At 47.7% G+C, this 19,865-nt stretch overlaps 6 non-coding genes across 6 annotated transcripts; all 6 read left to right on the forward strand.

Annotated features, from left to right (window-relative positions):
• Nucleotides 1-221: 221 nt before the first annotated feature.
• Nucleotides 222-294, forward strand: Trnav-cac. Its single transcript has one exon. It is a non-coding gene; the product is annotated as a tRNA-Val (tRNA).
• A 158-nt stretch (nucleotides 295-452) lies between these two features.
• On the forward strand, nucleotides 453-525 carry Trnav-aac. The gene has a single exon. It is a non-coding gene; the product is annotated as a tRNA-Val (tRNA).
• Nucleotides 526-6,539: 6,014 nt separating this feature from the next.
• Nucleotides 6,540-6,612, forward strand: Trnav-cac. Its single transcript has one exon. It is a non-coding gene; the product is annotated as a tRNA-Val (tRNA).
• A 158-nt stretch (nucleotides 6,613-6,770) lies between these two features.
• On the forward strand, nucleotides 6,771-6,843 carry Trnav-aac. Its single transcript has one exon. It is a non-coding gene; the product is annotated as a tRNA-Val (tRNA).
• Nucleotides 6,844-13,340: 6,497 nt separating this feature from the next.
• Nucleotides 13,341-13,413, forward strand: Trnav-cac. Its single transcript has one exon. It is a non-coding gene; the product is annotated as a tRNA-Val (tRNA).
• Nucleotides 13,414-13,571: 158 nt separating this feature from the next.
• Nucleotides 13,572-13,644, forward strand: Trnav-aac. The gene has a single exon. It is a non-coding gene; the product is annotated as a tRNA-Val (tRNA).
• The last annotated feature ends 6,221 nt before the right edge of the window (nucleotides 13,645-19,865 follow it).

A 19,865-nucleotide genomic window follows, 5' to 3' on the forward strand; every position in this document is an offset into this window, starting at 1 on the left:
GATTGTTTTTGCTGATGTGACTTGCAATAACGACTGCGCGAAACGCCGCTATCTCGTTGGGGATGCTACGACATACACCCTCTCGAGCACCCCGAATACTTGTTGAGCCCTCGGCTACGATGGGTTTCAGGCTGTCAAATGAACTATGGTGTGTGAACGCGCGGACGGGAGAAAGGCTGAGGCGTCTTCGAGTGTACAAGGATGGACAGAGCGTATCCGTCGTTTCCGTAGTGTAGCGGTTATCACGTCTGCTTCACACGCAGAAGGTCCCCGGTTCGATCCCGGGCGGGAACAGTATTTTCCTGCCTATGTCGCATACTACTCGAGTGAGCCACGTCGTGTGTGGATCTGCTACATGTACCTTCGTCATGCAAGTGCCGCATTTACTGAATTTTTAAGTTACGATGGCAACCTTGCTACAAGTTCTCTGAGAAGCAAGAACGAAAGCAGTAGTTTCCGTGGTGTAGCGGTTATGACGTCTGCCTAACACGCAGAAGGTCCCCGGTTCGATCCCGGGCGGAAACACTTTTTCATCACTTTAAACAAGACATACCGACAAGCATTTGCCACGTTCTGTACCTAAAGCTTGGCAATCACCTTCATACGTCGGACCAGACGGTCATTTCTTTACACCAAGTATGAAATTCACTTTACACTGACGGGCAGCTTTTTGCGCTGACTCAGCCACCTACGTGCGACCAGTTTGCACAAAACGCTAGGGCTCGTCCGGGATTTGAACCCGGGACCTCCTGCACCCTAAGCAGGAATCATACCCCTTTTTTTTTTTCGCATCAAAATGAATACCTGCCGAAACCCGGGATCGAACCACGGACCTTTAGATCTTCAGTCTAACGCTCTCCCAGCTTTTTTTTTTTTTTTTTTTTTTTAAGAATTATCTGCTTACTGAAATAAAGGTTAAAACACGAAAACTTCAGTCCTGGTGTAGAGAAGAAGCATACATAAAGGCGGCAAATTCAGAAACAGTATAAAAGAAAATGGCTCACACAGGTGACCTTAGCCAACACCCTCTCTTTCAAATGTCAGGCTAAGCATATTGGCAAAATCATCTCGGAGGCCTGGCAATCGCAAGCGCTGCCAGTAAGCAGTAAGCATGTACTGCCGAAACGCTAGGTGTCCATCCTCTTCATGACAACTGTTGACAAAATGTACGAAATGGCCAATCAACCACATGACGGTATGGAGCTTCGTCCGCGGAAAAAAGGAAGAATCGGGCCGGACGATGATGTCAATAGTATAAGCGGCTTCAGCAGACCTAGTGACAAAAGCAAGTTGTTTCCTGAGCCAACGCCAATTAGCAAGGTGCCCACAGCAGGTGAATCGATGTTCAAGGGTATCCAGGAGACCACACCGAGTACAGGTGTCTGTGTCAGAAAGACCAATACGGTGCAGTCGTACGTTGGTGGGAACCAAATTATTTATTACCCTATACCACGTGGACGCCACGGCCATAGAGTGGATCGGCAGACTAACGTTCTTCCAGACGTTCCTCCAGGACACGGATGGAGACGCCAGTTCTATTGGATTGGGACTGGCCAGCCCCTCCCAGCGGGCAATCAAGCTCTTGGTCGTTGGCACCGGTCGCCGCAAGAAGACGTCACCGAGGTAACTCACCGCAATGTAAAATTCCCGAATGTGTTTCAACTTAAAATTTAGGCGTCCGACATCGACAGGTGGAGCAAGGCTCGCCGGACGCACAACAGTAAAAAGCCTGGATGTAATTGAAGTCACTTCTTGCGTAACAATTAGAGTCGTTCGGCGGACGTACAAAGCAGACGCCTTGCGAGTAATGTCAGAGAGGCCCAAGCCTCCGGAGAGACGCGGTTTCGTCATTACCTCGTAACGTAACTTGAATAGATGGCCCTTCCATATAAACCTGCTAGACAATTGGCGCAACCTTTTCGCCACCATCATGGGAAGTGGGAACAGCTGAGCAACATAATAAGCTTTACATAGGACGTAGGTGTCTAAAATGCGGACTTTTTGCAAAATGGTAGCAGAGCGCTGCTCATGGACCATCAGAGCCCCCTGTATCTTCTCGGCGACAGATTTCCAATTGAGAGCCGCCATTTTTAGAGGACACCGATCAATGATAATCCCCAAGGACGTATGGCGATCGACAAAAGTGGCCCAAGGGACGTCAGCATCGCGAAATCCTCGAATATCAAGGAACTTACATTTACCCTGATTGAGACGCGCTCCAGAGACACGACAGTATGCATCAACTGCCCCTTTCAACAACGGGATATCATCTCGTTGACGGAGGAGAACAACGACATCATCCGCATATGCCTTAACCGAGAGCTTCCCACCAGAGAGGGACATACCCTGAAGCTTGAGAGCAATAGTCCGAAGCAGCGGTTCCAGGGACAAAACGAATAAAGACATAGAGAGCGGACTACCCTGAGGCACTCCGCGGCGGATAGCAATGGGCGGCGTCAGCTGCCCATTGACTGACACCCGAGCTGTTATTCCCCTGTACAAATTGCCAAGAACACCACGTGATGAAGCGTTAAAACCTATTGTACCTAAAACACGATCTAAAAACACATGACTGACGTGATCAAAAGCCTTATAAAAATCAAGGAAGGCAAAGGCACAATGTACGTTTGTAACCGCCGCAACCGAGACAACATCCCGATATTCGGCTACTGGTGTCAGAATAGATCTATCATGAAAACAACATTGATGTGCACCAATCACACCCCGAAGCAGAGAAGACAGCCGGCTATTGAGCGCTCTAGCGGCTGTCTTATAGTCAAAATTCAGCAATGTGAGCGGACGAAGATTGGCAGCAGATAAACGACCAGAGGACTTCGGAATTAAAACAATTTTCCCTACTTTAAAATCGGCAGGCACATCCATCCCTCTGACAATCTCATTTAAAATCTGCGTAAAAATGCCACCCAAAAGAGGCCAAAAACGGAGATAAAATTCTTTAGGCAGGCCGTCTGGACCCGGCGATTTACTGGACGGAGAGCGAGCAATAAAATCGAAAACATCATCTACCTGGAACTCCCGGAGAAATTCGCCGTTCGCGTCAGGCGCGATCGTCGCAGTTAGATCCCCAAAGACATCATCCGAAAGAGACTCACCAGAATCATCGGCAGAATAGAGACTAGTGTAATACTGATGAAGAGCACGAACCATTTCCTCCTGTGCACTAAGCTGTCGCCCATCATCCACCGTAAGAGAAGAGATGAAGGAGCGACGACGACGAGTCTGATGCCGTAGCAGGTGGTACAAGGATGTCAGTTCACCTTCAACAAGAGAGTGAGGTTTCGACTTAACTCGCAGACCATCCATCTGTCGTCGTTTAAGGCTCAAGAGCTTGGCTTTAATACGACGAACATCATGGATCCGCAGTGGAGAGGTACCCGCCGCGTCATATAGTTCACGCAGGACAGAGTAGTAATATTCATACGTGTTCTTAAAATCACGCGTCCTAGCAGCACAGTAGAAAATCAAAGTCTGACGAATCTTGGGCTTGGCAAACGCAGTCCACCAAACCAGCAAGGAGGGGTATCGCGGGACAGAGCGAAGACATCGCTCCCACACGCCACTTATAACATCATCCATAGCACTGTCGGCAAGGTGGGAAACATTTAACATCCACTGGGAACGATAAAGTTTTGCAGGTTGGCGACTAAGATTTACAGTTGCAGTAAAAGCACAATGGTCAGAAAAACTAGTAGGAATAACATCGACAGAAAGAATTTTATCACATAAAAAATCAGATAAATAGAATCTGTCGAGTCTACTGCATGAGGACGCGGTAAAAAACGTATATTTCACCAGGGTTGGATATTTGTGTTCCCAAACATCACGCAGATGCATCGTACGAACTAAGTCATGTAAATCACGGCAATAATTAAAATTGGGGGACTGGTCTGCAGGGCGTAAAACACAATTAAAATCGCCTCCGAGCAGGAGACTCCGAGGACTCTGGCGCAAAAGATAAATAAGCTCTTCTTTATAAAATCGCGATCGAGCCACAGTGTGACCCGAACCAGAGGGGGCATACAAAACAACGAGGCGGAGATCAAAAAGACGACAACCAATCCCACGGCCAGAGTCAAGGAATTCAATGTCAGTAATAGGAATGCCCTCTCGAAAGAAAAGAGCAGTTCCTGTTGAATATTGCGGCGCGACATTAAAAACAGTTTGAAATCCAGGTAGAGAGAGATCAGAAAACAACACTTCCTGCAAAAACACTACGTCCGCACAGGCGTCGTAAATAAACTGCCGCAAAGAGGCAATGCGAACGTCGGACTCAATACGGTTAACATTTAAGGTAAGAAAGGTGTATGCTTGAACCATAGAGAGAAAAGCGAGAAATCAAATCACCTACACCGACGCACCAGCGTCACAGTCCATAGCAGGGGTGACGGAGGCATCCGAGGGAGGGGGACTGCTACCCCGTTCCGCGGATCCCTTACGTTTCGGTTTTTTACGAACAGCATTAACGTTCGGCTGAACGCGTAACTTGCGTCGGCTGACGGGCAAGGAAACTTCAGCCGCCGGTGACGTAGGAGGGTCAAGTTCTGTATCCGACACCACCCGCGCCGGTCCACATGCGGGATCCGGGGTCGCGGGGGAAACATCCGAAAAAACGGAATGGTCAACACCTGCACTAGCTTCCGGCAAACATGGACTGCACGGAGGCGAAACGGGAGCAGGAAGGTCCGAGGCCGCAGAGTTGGAAGGAAGCGGAGCAGCTCCGCTGGCAGAGGTATGGGGCAGCGAAGCAGGAAGTTGTCGCGGCTCCACTTGTTGTGACATCGAAGTCGGTTCGGAAGACGGCGCCAACAGGCCCGACCGACGACCCGACTCGAGAGAAGCTGCGTCGGAGGCCGGAGGGGCGCCAGCAGCCGCCACCGGAACCGCTACCTCAGGAGGGCAGGGAGCAGCTACAGTACACAGTGGCTCGGAGGATGCCGGTCGCTCGGACTGGGGCATCTCAGGGAGATCCTCATCCGTACTATTTCCATCGTGTGGGCGACGCCTCTTATTATTCAAAAGTGGCACACCCACCTGAGGGACAGACGGAACAACATCAGATTTAGCACGCAAAGGAGGAAATTCTGTATCAGGGGTGCGCAAAACCTGTGGCGGGGCGCTACTACCACTGGACTGTGCTACACCAAGAGCAGAACCACCTGCAACGAGGTCAGCGACCGTTAACTTGCGACGCTGTTCGAGAGAATTTTTTAAAACAAAAACTCTCCGCGGACAGTCGGTACGCACGTGACCACTTTCATTGCACAAAAAACAGGTGCCAACCTGACCACTATATGTTACATGGACACGATATCCACCGATCTGCAGGTGAGATGGAATATTCTGCTTAACGTGCATTTCGACTGAACGAATACCACTGTAACATTGCAGGCGATGTTGGCTTGACCAGCGTTCAAGGCGAATGCTCTTTACATCACCATACTTCTGTAGACCCTCCTTAAGATAGACATTATCCACCTCCGGTGGAAGGTTGTAAACACGAACATTGGTATACGTGATGGAAGCATTGGAAAGCAGCACGGTACTTACAGAATCATCCCGATGCCGAAAGAGAACTTGATGACCATATTTAGAAAGAATTTTATCAACCTGAAGTGGGTCCATAAACTTAACAAAGAAAACATACAGTTCGGTATCAAAATAAGCAGTGTGCACCTGATCCGAATGAACACCAAAGGTATCTACCAACCAATCATGAATCTCAAGAGAACTAGGTTGCACATGGCGGGTTGACTTGTCAAAAGCAAAACTAACTGTAGCCTGACGAGGAATAACCTGGGACGACATTTTCAAAATATGCGGTCGAAACCGCTACACAAAAAACACTGAAATAAGGACAGAAAGTAACACAAGGTACGAAACAACGACGGAGAAACACTCTCAGAAGTTGCAACACAACACGTAACAAAAACGATAGTCCACTATACGTAACGCTACGGCGGAGCGGAAGACTAGGCACGTCCACACTGCACGGCGTCTAAAGCGGAACTTGTACCCCTAGACCAACGAGCCCTGTGACAGCGTGAACGCCAATTATTTCAGCAAACTGCATCCCTCGAAGTCGTCCAGGGTGCTCTTTGAATCTGGTGCGGCTGGCGGGATGGGGAAGGTGCTTTCTGCCGGCAGTGCTGTTCTTCGACAGACTGTGTGGCGACACCGTGGGTCACGGGCAGCACCGTTCTCGGAGGTGCCGTGGCCCGCGGTCGGCGGCCTTCCAGGGCTATTGGCATCTTCATGTAGAGCTGCCGCCGGGTGCGCACTGCCTGCTGCTAAGGAGGTGATTGTTTTTGCTGATGTGACTTGCAATAACGACTGCGCGAAACGCCGCTATCTCGTTGGGGATGCTACGACATACACCCTCTCGAGCACCCCGAATACTTGTTGAGCCCTCGGCTACGATGGGTTTCAGGCTGTCAAATGAACTATGGTGTGTGCATGCGCGGACGGGAGAAAGGCTGAGGCGTCTTCGAGTGTACAAGGATGGACAGAGCGTATCCGTCGTTTCCGTAGTGTAGCGGTTATCACGTCTGCTTCACACGCAGAAGGTCCCCGGTTCGATCCCGGGCGGGAACAGTATTTTCCTGCCTATGTCGCATACTACTCGAGTGAGCCACGTCGCGTGTGGATCTGCTACATGTACCTTCGTCATGCAAGTGCCGCATTTACTGAATTTTTAAGTTACGATGGCAACCTTGCTACAAGTTCTCTGAGAAGCAAGAACGAAAGCAGTAGTTTCCGTGGTGTAGCGGTTATCACGTCTGCCTAACACGCAGAAGGTCCCCGGTTCGATCCCGGGCGGAAACACTTTTTCATCACTTTAAACAAGACATACCGACAAGCATTTGCCACGTTCTGTACCTAAAGCTTGGCAATCACCTTCATACGTCGGACCAGACGGTCATTTCTTTACACCAAGTATGAAATTCACTTTACACTGACGGGCAGCTTTTTGCGCTGACTCAGCCACCTACGTGCGACCAGTTTGCACAAAACGCTAGGGCTCGTCCGGGATTTGAACCCGGGACCTCCTGCACCCTAAGCAGGAATCATACCCCTTTTTTTTTATTTTTTTTTTTTTTTTGACGTGCGATCAGTTTGCACAAAACGCTAGGGCTCGTCCGGGATTTGAACCCGGGACCTCCTGCACCCTAAGCAGGAATCATACCCCTTTTTTTTTATTTTTTTTTTTTTTTGACGTGCGATCAGTTTGCACAAAACGCTAGGGCTCGTCCGGGATTTGAACCCGGGACCTCCTGCAGCCTAAGCAGGAATCATACCCCTTTTTTTTTTTTTTTTTTTTTTTTTTTTTTTTTTTTTTTTTTTTTTTTTTACCTCTGGTGGGACTCGAACCCACAATCCCCGGTTTAGGAGACCGATGCCTTATCCATTTTTTTTTTTTTTTGTACGAAGTCCGACGCCTTATCCATTTTTTTTATGCTTTATCCATTTTTTTTCTTTTTGTATTTCTTTCACTGTGTTGACCCATTGCAGCTCGGGGGAGGCGCGTTGGGCAGGGGTCGAAATCCGAGGCCTGGCCATGACGTCTCCTCCTCCCTGCACTGAAGCACAGTGGCACCAATACGTAGTAATTTCCCTTGGTTCAGAGTCTTATGATACTTATATGTGGACACGGGGCTTGTGATGCAGTGTCTATCCAAACAGGTAAAAGCTTGGCAGGAAAGCAAAATAAGTAAGAGCTAGCGAGAATGCTTTCCCTATCGTGAAGTGAGATCAGTATGCCCCGATACCGGTGCCATTAATGTAACTGGCGCAGGAGCGATCAAGAGAAGTGGAAACTTAACCAATCCCCTGCTTTTCGAAGACAATACTAAGCATATTCGCAAAGTCCCTCTTAAGATGTGGGAAAGATTGTTGCGTCCAGTACTCATGAAGCATGTAACCAATAAACGAAATAAAATCGGAAATACCATCACCATCAACCACTGCAAAAATGTAACGGCCAAGAAGCCACATAATGGTATTGTTCTTTGTCCCGGGATAAAAAACCGTGTCCGGCCAGCAGAGAATATCAGTTGTAAATGCCGATTCCGAGCTCCTGGTGAGTAACGCCAATCGTCGGCGCAGCCAGTACCACATGCGAAGACGGTCAGCGCAGGTAAATCGGTGTTGGAGTGTATCAACACAACCACACGTTTGACAAAGCGGAGAGACACTTAAACCTATGCGATGAAGTCGTTCATTCGTAGGAATCAGCTGGTGAACTACCTTATACCATAGGGAGGCAACAGGTGCTGAATGAACGGGTAAGCTAATATTCGTCCATATGTGACGCCAATTAAAACGGGGATATTGCAAAACAATCGGGATGGAAGAAGAAGACCTGTGCCATTTGTCAAGCAGTGTTCGCATAGTAAAAACAGGACGACGTTGGATGTGGAGATCCAGATAACTAATCTCAATGTAGAAGTCCCGAACATGCCGTAGCTTCGCATTTAGAGGCCCTACGTTAATAGGCGGTGACAAGCTCGCAGGACGAACGACATGGAATAATCGCGAAGTAACAGTCGGGGACTCAGAAAATAAAAGATGGAGGGTGCACTTAACATAAAGGGCCGCAGCCTTGACACGGACATCGGTGAACGACAAGCCGCCCGCAAGACGCGGCTTCGTAAGAACATCACAACGTAATTTAAAAATGTGCCCCCGCCAAATATATCTGATGATAAGCTGGACCATTTTTGCACCCTGCATTCTTGGAAGCGGAAACAACTGAGCAACGTAAAATACTTTACATAAAACATAAGTGTCTAATACACGCTTTTTTTGCAGTAGCGGTATCGAACGCCATGAGTGTTCGAATAAAACACCTTGAAGCTTGGAAATGGCCACTTGCCAATTTTTTGCAGCCATACGAAGAGGACACCGTTCAAGATAGATGCCTAAATGTGTATGGTGTTCAACAGCCGTAACCCACGGAACAACCACATTTTCAAAGCCCCGCAAATTCAGAAGTTTGCTTTTACGGGGGTTGAGACGAGAGCCGGAGGCCGCAGAAAATTTATCTAGTTCCATTTTCAACTGCGGCACTTCGGCGGCGGAACGAAGCAAAACAACCAAATCATCAGCATAAGCTGTTGCTGTCAGGGTAACCCCAGAAATCGTAAGACCACGAAGTGTCGAGTTGAGACGAGAGAGGAGTGGTTGAAGGGAGAGAGCATAAAGGGTCATGGATAAAGGGCTACCTTGCGGGACGCCACGTTTAATATCAATGACCTTCGTTAGCTGGCCATTAATGTCAATCTTAGCAGAAATAACAGTCGTCATATTCTTAAGTACCAGCAGCGCCTTTTCATTAAAACCGAGTCGGCGCAGCAGAAGCTCTAAAAACGAATGGGACACACGATCAAAAGCCTTACTAAAATCAACAAATAAAAGCGCACAGGAAATATTGGTGACAGCGACAATCGACACGACATCACGATACCCCGCCAGAGGAGTCAATATGGAGCGCCCTGGAAAGCAGCTTTGACAAGGAGTTATCACAGGTGTAAGCAAGAGGGATAGACGTGCATTAACAGCCCTAGCAGCCGTCTTATAATCAAAATTTAAAAGGGTTAAAGGACGAAAGTCACTAGCTGTCTTCAAACCAGCAGATTTTGGTATCAGGACAACCGTACCTCTCTTGAAATCGGCTGGAATTGTGCCACCATTCAAGATTTCATTTACAATATCCGTAAAAACAGGCCCTATAATAGTCCAAAAGCGAACAAAAAATTCCTTAGGAAGGCCATCCGGACCAGGAGATTTGTGAGATGGTGAACAAGCAATGAAAGCTGAAATTTCGTCTGCAGTAAAAGGAGCTAAAAATTCCACATTATGGTCCTCTGTTAAAACTGATGGGATAGCAGTTAAAATCTCATCAACATCAAGCGGATCAGAATCAGCCACAGCATATAAGGTCTCATAGTAGCAGGTAAGTTCATGGGTTATTTGATTCTGTAAGGTAAGCCGGCAACCATCAGCTGCCATAAGGCCGTCAATCAATACACGTCGACGGTTCTTGTGGTGACGAAACAGGTGGTACATGGAAGTCATTTCATGTGCTAAGGTGGACGGCGGTTTAGATTTAATCTTCAATCCTTCCATCTGAAGCCGTTTAATACTAAGGAGCTTGGCTTTAATTTTCCGAATCTCAGAAAGGTGGGCACCTGTCATTCGAGAAGTATCATAAAGTTCGCGAAGCACCGAATAATAATACTCAAAAGTCGGTTTCAGATCTCGCGCTCTATTATAACTGTAGGACATTAAAGTGCGACGTAGTTTTGGCTTCGCACAGTGGATCCACCAGTGAAGCTTAGACGGATAGTATCGCAGAGAACGTAAACACATGTCCCACGCCGTCTGTATTAGAGGTTCGATGTCAGGGTCATCGAGCAAGGAGACATTTAATTTCCACAGCGGCCGATAAAGTTTAAGAGGCTGACGCTCCAAATTAATTATAACCGCAAGGGCACAATGATCCGTAAAACTGGCTGGAATAACATCTACATTTAAAACAGAAACACTAAGGGGATCAGAAATATACAATCGGTCCAGTCGACTACTTGACGTGGCAGTAAAAAATGTAAATTTAACTAAAGTGGGGTGTTTAACCTCCCACGCATCGCGTAGTCGTAGTTGACGTACAAGAGAATGTAGCTCGAAACAATAATTAAAATGAGGCGATTGGTCCTTAGCTTGTAATACACAATTAAAATCACCCCCCAATATCAAAGTCGCAGGATTTTTGCGTAAAAGATAAATCAGATCCTCTTTATAAAAACGAGACCTTTCCTGCCGTTTGCTGGAACCAGAGGGGGCGTAAATATTAACCAAGGTTGTGTCAAATAACCGACAACCAATACCCCTTCCCGAGTCTAAGAGCTCAATTTCGGTAACGGGGATACCGTCACGAATTAGTAAGGCAGTACCTGTGGAAAACTCAGGCGCAAAATTTAGAATAGTGCGAAAGCCAGGAACAAACAGGTGTGCAACGGAGACTTCCTGCAGGAAAACAACATCAGCTGCAGAGTCATAAATGAACTGCTGCAGAGACGCTAACTTCAGAGCAGATTGAATGCTATTTATATTTAAGGTAATAAACGTGTACGCCTGCAACATCAACAAAACAAAAGGGAAAATGAACCCTAATTACACCACATTAGAAGCAACGACATCCAGATCATCAACATCAGACATGGCAGAGGGTGATTGCCCGGAATCAACGGAATCAGAGTCATCCTTTGCATGCTTGTGTTTTTTCCGCACCGCGTGAAGATTGGGGGGCACTTTCACCCGACGGCGTATCTGATGCACACCAGATTCAAGAGCAGGTGGAGTGGGGGGTTCGAGATCAGGCACGTCAACCAAGGCATCCGAAGGATTAGCAGGGCGAGAGGAATCAGAAGAAGGAGCAAGCAAGGGGAAAAATGCATCAGGAACATCGGCACCGGCATCAGAAGGTGTAGGTATTGGAAGTGTAGGAGGTGGAGAGATAGGGTTGGAATCCGCTGAAGCGGAGCGCGCAGTTCTAGAAGCGATTTTCCGACAAACAGCTGTCTGCACCGAAGTGTCGTCAACATGTGGTGATGCCTGTGTCGGGGGGGATGTCAACACCACCTCGACCGAATGTTGGGACTCTTGCGCCGACGGCGTGGCAGCAAGTTTGACGTCATCAGGCAAAGCAGGAGACACAGTGGGAACAGAATCCAAAACAAGCATGGGAGATTCCGGAAGTCTCTCGTCAGATCCGCAAACCGGCTGCGAAACAGCAGCTTCGTCATCAGTGCTACCGGTATCACTAGCACGACGGCGTTTGTTATTGGAAACAGACGGGATCGGTGTAGAAGCAGCCGATACATCTGGGCGAGTGGGTAACGGGGGAAAACCTGCATCAGAGGAAGGTGTCACCCGTTGTGAAGAATCTACTGCAGGAGGCTGACACGAGACAGTGGAGGAAGCTGCTGGCACAAGATCGGCAACCGTTAATTTGCGGCGTTGTGCTAGCCCATTTTTAAGCACAAACACCCGCTTAGGGCAATTAGCACGAACATGACCATTTTCATTACATAGAAAACACGTACCAACTTGCCCCTCATAAGTAAGATGAACACGATAACCACATACAACCAGATGGGACGGTATGTTCGACTTAATATGCATTTCAACCGATCTGACACCATTATAACATTGCAGCTTATGTTGTGCAGACCAACGTTCATTTCGAATTGACCGAACGGTACCATAACCAAGCAAAGCTTCCTTGAGGTAACTGTTTTCAACTTCAGGGGGTAAATTATAAACCCGAACTGTGGTATACGTAATTTCAGCATTTGAAACAGTAACACTGCTAACAGAACCATCTCTATGACGGAACGACACTTGCTCACCATGTTTAAGTAAAATCTTATCTAGCAAAACCGGGTTCAACAATTTCACAAAAAAGCAGTAAAGTTCTGTGTCAAAATACGCCGTATGTACCTGGTCCGATGTAATGCCAATCGTATCCACAATCCATTCGTGAATTTCCAACGAAGTTGGTTGAACATTCCTGGTAGCCTTGTTAAACTGAAAACTGAGAGCACACTTCCGCGGAAACAACCGGGAAGCCATAACACTTTAATGCGGCAAGAGCCGCTATACAACACAAGACACAACACAAACACTAAGGCGACGAAACAACGAAGAAAAGAAGACAAAGAAACGTCACACACAGAAAGTAAATAGTCACAACCCGAGGGAAACGGCGGATCGAATACACAGCACGTGCGATCGCTGTCGCGTCTCAAGCGGAACTCCCTAGACCAACGAGCCCTGTGACAGCGTGAACGCCAATTATTTCAGCAAACTGCATCCCTCGAAGTCGTCCAGGGTGCTCTTTGAATCTGGTGCGGCTGGCGGGATGGGGAAGGTGCTTTCTGCCGGCAGTGCTGTTCTTCGACAGACTGTGTGGCGACACCGTGGGTCACGGGCAGCACCGTTCTCGGAGGTGCCGTGGCCCGCGGTCGGCGGCCTTCCAGGGCTATTGGCATCTTCATGTAGAGCTGCCGCCGGGTGCGCACTGCCTGCTGCTAAGGAGGTGATTGTTTTTGCTGATGTGACTTGCAATAACGACTGCGCGAAACGCCGCTATCTCGTTGGGGATGCTACGACATACACCCTCTCGAGCACCCCGAATACTTGTTGAGCCCTCGGCTACGATGGGTTTCAGGCTGTCAAATGAACTATGGTGTGTGCATGCGCGGACGGGAGAAAGGCTGAGGCGTCTTCGAGTGTACAAGGATGGACAAAGCGTATCCGTCGTTTCCGTAGTGTAGCGGTTATCACGTCTGCTTCACACGCAGAAGGTCCCCGGTTCGATCCCGGGCGGGAACAGTATTTTCCTGCCTATGTCGCATACTACTCGAGTGAGCCACGTCGTGTGTGGACCTGCTACATGTACCTTCGTCATGCAAGTGCCGCATTTACTGAATTTTTAAGTTACGATGGCAACCTTGCTACAAGTTCTCTGAGAAGCAAGAACGAAAGCAGTAGTTTCCGTGGTGTAGCGGTTATCACGTCTGCCTAACACGCAGAAGGTCCCCGGTTCGATCCCGGGCGGAAACACTTTTTCATCACTTTAAACAAGACATACCGACAAGCATTTGCCACGTTCTGTACCTAAAGCTTGGCAATCACCTTCATACGTCGGACCAGACGGTCATTTCTTTACACCAAGTATGAAATTCACTTTACACTGACGGGCAGCTTTATGCGCTGACTCAGCCACCTACGTGCGACCAGTTTGCACAAAACGCTAGGGCTCGTCCGGGATTTGAACCCGGGACCTCCTGCACCCTAAGCAGGAATCATACCCATTTTTTTTTTTTTTTTTTTTTTTTTTTGAGCAACAAAAACGCGCTTTTCCGGTACCGGGAATCGAACCCGGGCCTCCTGGGTGAGAGCCAGGTATCCTAGCCACTTTTTTTTTTTTTTTTTTTTTTTACAGTACTGAAATTAAAATCCTAAAACATGACTATATAATGTAGACTGCTGACTGAAATAAAGATTAAAACACGAAAACTTCAGTCCTGGTGTAGAGAAGAAACATATATAAAGGCGGCAAATCCAGAAACAGTATAAAAGAAAATGGCTCACACAGGTGACCTTAGCCAACACCCTCTCTCTCAAATGTCAGGCTAAGCATATTGGCAAAATCATCTCGGAGGCCTGGCAATCGCAAGCGCTGCCAGTAAGCAGTAAGCATGTACTACCGAAACGCTAGGTGTCCATCCTCTTCATGACAACTGTTGACAAAATGTACGAAATGGCCAATCAACCACATGACGGTATGGAGCTTCGTCCGCGGAAAAAAGGAAGAATCGGGCCGGACGATGATGTCAATAGTATAAGCGGCTTCAGCAGACCTAGTGACAAAAGCAAGTTGTTTCCTGAGCCAACGCCAATTAGCAAGGTGCCCACAGCAGGTGAATCGATGTTCAAGGGTATCCAGGAGACCACACCGAGTACAGGTGTCCGTGTCAGAAAGACCAATACGGTGCAGTCGTACATTGGTGGGAACCAAATTATTTATTACCCTATACCACGTGGACGCCACGGCCATAGAGTGGATCGGCAGACTAACGTTCTTCCAGACGTTCCTCCAGGACACAGATGGAGACGCCAGTTCTATTGGATTGGGACCGGCCAGCCCCTCCCAGCGGGCAATCAAGCCCTTGGTCGTTGGGACCGGTCGCCGCAAGAAGACGTCACCGAGGTAACTCACCGCAATGTAAAATTCCCGAATGTGTTTCAACTTAAAATTTAGGCGTCCGACATCGACAGGTGGAGCAAGGCTCGCCGGACGCACAACAGTAAAAAGCCTGGATGTAATTGAAGTCACTTCTTGCGTAACAATTAGAGTCGTTCGGCGGACGTACAAAGCAGACGCCTTGCGAGTAATGTCAGAGAGGCCCAAGCCTCCGGAGAGACGCGGTTTCGTCATTACCTCGTAACGTAACTTGAATAGATGGCCCTTCCATATAAACCTGCTAGACAATTGGCGCAACCTTTTCGCCACCATCATGGGAAGTGGGAACAGCTGAGCAACATAATAAGCTTTACATAGAACGTAGGTGTCTAAAATTCTGACTTTTTGCAAAATGGTAGCAGAGCGCTGCTCATGGACCATCAGAGCCCCCTGTATCTTCTCGGTGACAGATTTCCAATTGAGAGCCGCCATTTTTAGAGGACACCGATCAATGATAATCCCCAAGGACGTATGGCGATCGACAAAAGTGGCCCAAGGGACGTCAGCATCGCGAAATCCTCGAATATCAAGGAACTTACATTTACCCTGATTGAGACGCGCTCCAGAGACACGACAGTATGCATCAACTGCCCCTTTCAACAACGGGATATCATCACGTTGACGGAGGAGAACAACGACATTATCCGCATATGCCTTAACAGAGAGCTTCCCACCAGAGAGGGACATACCCTGAAGCTTGAGAGCAATAGTCCGAAGCAGCGGTTCCAGGGACAGTACGAATAAAGACATAGAGAGCGGACTACCCTGAGGCACTCCGCGGCGGATAGCAATGGGCGGCGTCAGCTGCCCATTGACTGACACCCGAGCTGTTATTCCCCTATACAAATTGCCAAGAACACCACGTGATGAAGCGTTAAAACCTATTGTACCTAAAACACGATCTAAAAACACATGACTGACGTGATCAAAAGCCTTATAAAAATCAAGGAAGGCAAAGGCACAATGTACGTTTGTAACCGCCGCAACCGAGACAACATCCCGATATTCGGCTACTGGTGTCAGAATAGATCTATCATGAAAACAACATTGATGTGCACCAATCACACCCCGAAGCAGAGAAGACAACCGGCTATTGAGCGCTCTAGCAGCTGCCTTATAGTCAAAATTCAGCAATGTGAGCGGACGAAGATTGGCAGCAGATAAACGACCAGAGGACTTCGGGATTAAAACAATTTTCCCTACTTTAAAATCGGCAGGCACATCCATCCCCCTGACAATGCATTTTTTTTTTTTTTTTTTTTTTTTTTTTTTTTTTTTTAATGCTTGCAATTCAGTTTCAACTCACTATGAGCAAATGAAAGCGTAATTATTATTCCTCTAACAAATATATCTATTGAAAAAAAAATATTAAGGAACATCCACAACACAGCCACTTCAAAAGAAGTACACTACTGAAATTAAAATCCTAAAACATGACTATATAATGTAGACTGCTTTGTGAAATAAAGATTAAAAAAAAAAAAAAAAAAAAACACGGAAACTTCAGTCCTGGTGTAGAGAAGAAACATACATAAAGGCGGCAAATCCAGAAACAGTATAAAAGAAAATGGCTCACACAGGTGACCTTAGCCAACACCCTCTCTTTCAAATGTCAGGCTAAGCATATTGGCAAAATCATCTCGGAGGCCTGGCAATCGCAAGCGCTGCCAGTAAGCAGTAAGCATGTACTGCCGAAACGCTAGGTGTCCATCCTCTTCATGACAACTGTTGACAAAATGTACGAAATGGCCAATCAACCACATGACGGTATGGAGCTTCGTTCGCGGAAAAAAGGAAGAATCGGGCCGGACGATGATGTCAATAGTATAAGCGGCTTCAGCAGACGTAGTGACAAAGGCAAGTTGTTTCCTGAGCCAACGCCAATTAGCAAGGTGCCCACAGCAGGTGAATCGATGTTCAAGGGTATCCACGAGACCACACCGAGTACAGGTGTCCGTGTCAGAAAGACCAATACGGTGCAGTCGTACATTGGTGGGAACCAAATTATTTATTACCCTATACCACGTGGACGCCACGGCCATAGAGTGGATCGGCAGACTAACATTCTTCCAGACGTTCCTCCAGGACACAGATGGAGACGCCAGTTCTATTGGATTGGGACCGGCCAGCCCCTCCCAGCGGGCAATCAAGCCCTTGGTCGTTGGCACCGGTCGCCGCAAGAAGACGTCACCGAGGTAACTCACCGCAATGTAAAATTCCCGAATGTGTTTCAACTTAAAATTTAGGCGTCCGACATCGACAGGTGGAGCAAGGCTCGCCGGACGCACAACAGTAAAAAGCCTGGATGTAATCGAAGTCACTTCTTGCGTAACAATTAGAGTCGTTCGGCGGACGTACAAAGCAGACGCCTTGCGAGTAATGTCAGAGAGGCCCAAGCCTCCGGAGATACGCGGCTTCGTCATTACCTCGTAACGTAACTTGAATAGATGGCCCTTCCATATAAACCTGCTAGACAATTGGCGCAACCTTTTCGCCACCATCATGGGAAGTGGGAACAGCTGAGCAACATAATAAGCTTTACATAGAACGTAGGTGTCTAAAATTCTGACTTTTTGCAAAATGGTAGCAGAGCGCTGCTCATGGACCATCAGAGCCCCCTGTATCTTCTCGGTGACCGACTTCCAATTGAGAGCCGCCATTTTTAGAGGACACCGATCAATGATAATCCCCAAGGACGTATGGCGATCGACAACAGTGGCCCAAGGGACGTCAGCATCGCGAAATCCTCGAATATCAAGGAACTTACATTTACCCTGATTGAGACGCGCTCCAGAGACACGACAGTATGCATCAACTGCCCCTTTCAACAACGGGATATCATCACGTTGACGGAGGAGAACAACGACATCATCCGCATATGCCTTAACCGAGAGCTTCCCACCAGAGAGGGACATACCCTGAAGCTTGAGAGCGATAGTCCGAAGCAGCGGTTCCAGGGACAATACGAATAAAGACATAGAGAGCGGACTACCCTGAGGCACTCCGCGGCGGATAGCAATGGGCGGCGTCAGCTGCCCATTGACTGACACCCTAGCTGTTATTCCCCTATACAAATTGCCAAGAACACCACGTGATGAAGCGTTAAAACCTATTGTACCTAAAACACGATCTAAAAACACATGACTGACGTGATCAAAAGCCTTATGAAAATCAAGGAAGGCAAAGGCACAATGTACGTTTGTAACCGCCGCAACCGAGACAACATCCCGATATTCGGCTACTGGTGTCAGAATACATCTATCATGAAAACAACATTGATGTGCACCAATCACACCCCGAAGCAGAGAGGACAACCGGCTATTGAGCGCTCTAGCAGCTGTCTTGTAGTCAAAATTCAGCAATGTGAGCGGACGAAGATTGGCAGCAGATAAACGACCAGAAGACTTCGGAATTAAAACAATTTTCCCTACTTTAAAATCGGCAGGCACATCCATCCCCCTGACAATCTCATTTAAAATCTGCGTAAAAATGCCACCCAAAAGAGGCCAAAAACGGAGATAAAATTCTTTAGGCAGGCCGTCTGGACCCGGCGATTTACTGGACGGAGAGCGAGCAATAAAATCGAAAACCTCATCTACCTGGAACTCCCGGAGAAATTCGCCGTTCGCGTCAGGCGCGATCGTCGCAGTTAGATCCCCAAAGACATCATCCGAAAGAGACTCACCAGAATCATCGGCAGAATAGAGACTAGTGTAATACTGGTGAAGAGCACAGATCATTTCCTCCTGTGCAATAAGCTGCCGTCCATCATCCACCGTAAGAGAAGAGATGAAGGAGCGACGACGACGAGTGTGATGCCGTAGCAGGTGGTACAAGGATGTCAGTTCTCCTTCAACAAGAGAGTGAGGTTTCGACTTAACTCGCAGACCATCCATCTGTCGTCGTTTAAGGCTCAAGAGCTTGGCTTTAATACGACGAACATCATGGATCCGCAGAGGAGAGGTACCCGCTGCGTCATATAGTTCACGCAGGACAGAGTAGTAATATTCATACGTGTTCTTAAAATCACGCGCCCTTGCAGCACAGTAAAAAATCAAAGTCTGACGAATCTTGGGCTTGGCAAACGCAGTCCACCAAACCAGCAAGGAGGGGTATCGCGGGACAGAGCGAAGACATCGCTCCCACACGCCACTTATAACATCATCCATAGCACTGTCGGCAAGGTGGGAAACATTTAACATCCACTGGGAACGATAAAGTTTTGCAGGTTGGTGACTAAGATTTACAGTTGCAGTAAAACCACAATGGTCAGAAAAACTAGTAGGAATAACATCGACAGAAAGAATTTTATCACATAAAAAATCAGATAAATAGAATCTGTCGAGTCTACTGCATGAGGACGCGGTAAAAAACGTATATTTCACCAGGGTTGGATATTTGTGTTCCCAAACATCACGTAGATGCATCGTACGAACTAAGTCATGTAAATCACGGCAATAATTAAAATTGGGGGACTGGTCTGCAGGGCGTAAAACACAATTAAAATCGCCTCCGAGCAGGAGACTCCGAGGACTCTGGCGCAAAAGATAAATAAGCTCTTCTTTATAAAAGCGCAATCGAGCCACAGTGTGACCCGAACCAGAGGGGGCATACAAAATAACGAGGCGGAGATCAAAAAGACGACAACCAATCCCACGGCCAGAGTCAAGGAATTCAATGTCAGTAATAGGAATGCCCTCTCGAAAGAAAAGAGCAGTTCCTGTTGAATATTCCGGCGCGACATTAAAAACAGTTTGAAATCCAGGTAGAGAGAGATCAGAAAACAACACTTCCTGCAAGAACACTACGTCCGCACAGGCGTCGTAAATAAACTGCCGCAAAGAGGCAATGCGAACGTCGGACTCAATACGGTTAAGATTTAAGGTAAGAAAGGTGTATGCTTGAACCATAGAGAGAAAAGCGAGAAAGGAAATCACCTACACCGACGCACCAACGTCACAGTCCATAGCAGGGGAGACGGAGGCATCCGAGGGAGGGGACTGGTACCCCGTTCCGCGGATCCCTTACGCTTCGGTTT

Source organism: Schistocerca piceifrons, unplaced genomic scaffold (assembly GCF_021461385.2).
Source record: "Schistocerca piceifrons isolate TAMUIC-IGC-003096 unplaced genomic scaffold, iqSchPice1.1 HiC_scaffold_538, whole genome shotgun sequence".
In the NCBI taxonomy this organism is placed as follows: domain Eukaryota; kingdom Metazoa; phylum Arthropoda; class Insecta; order Orthoptera; family Acrididae; genus Schistocerca; species Schistocerca piceifrons.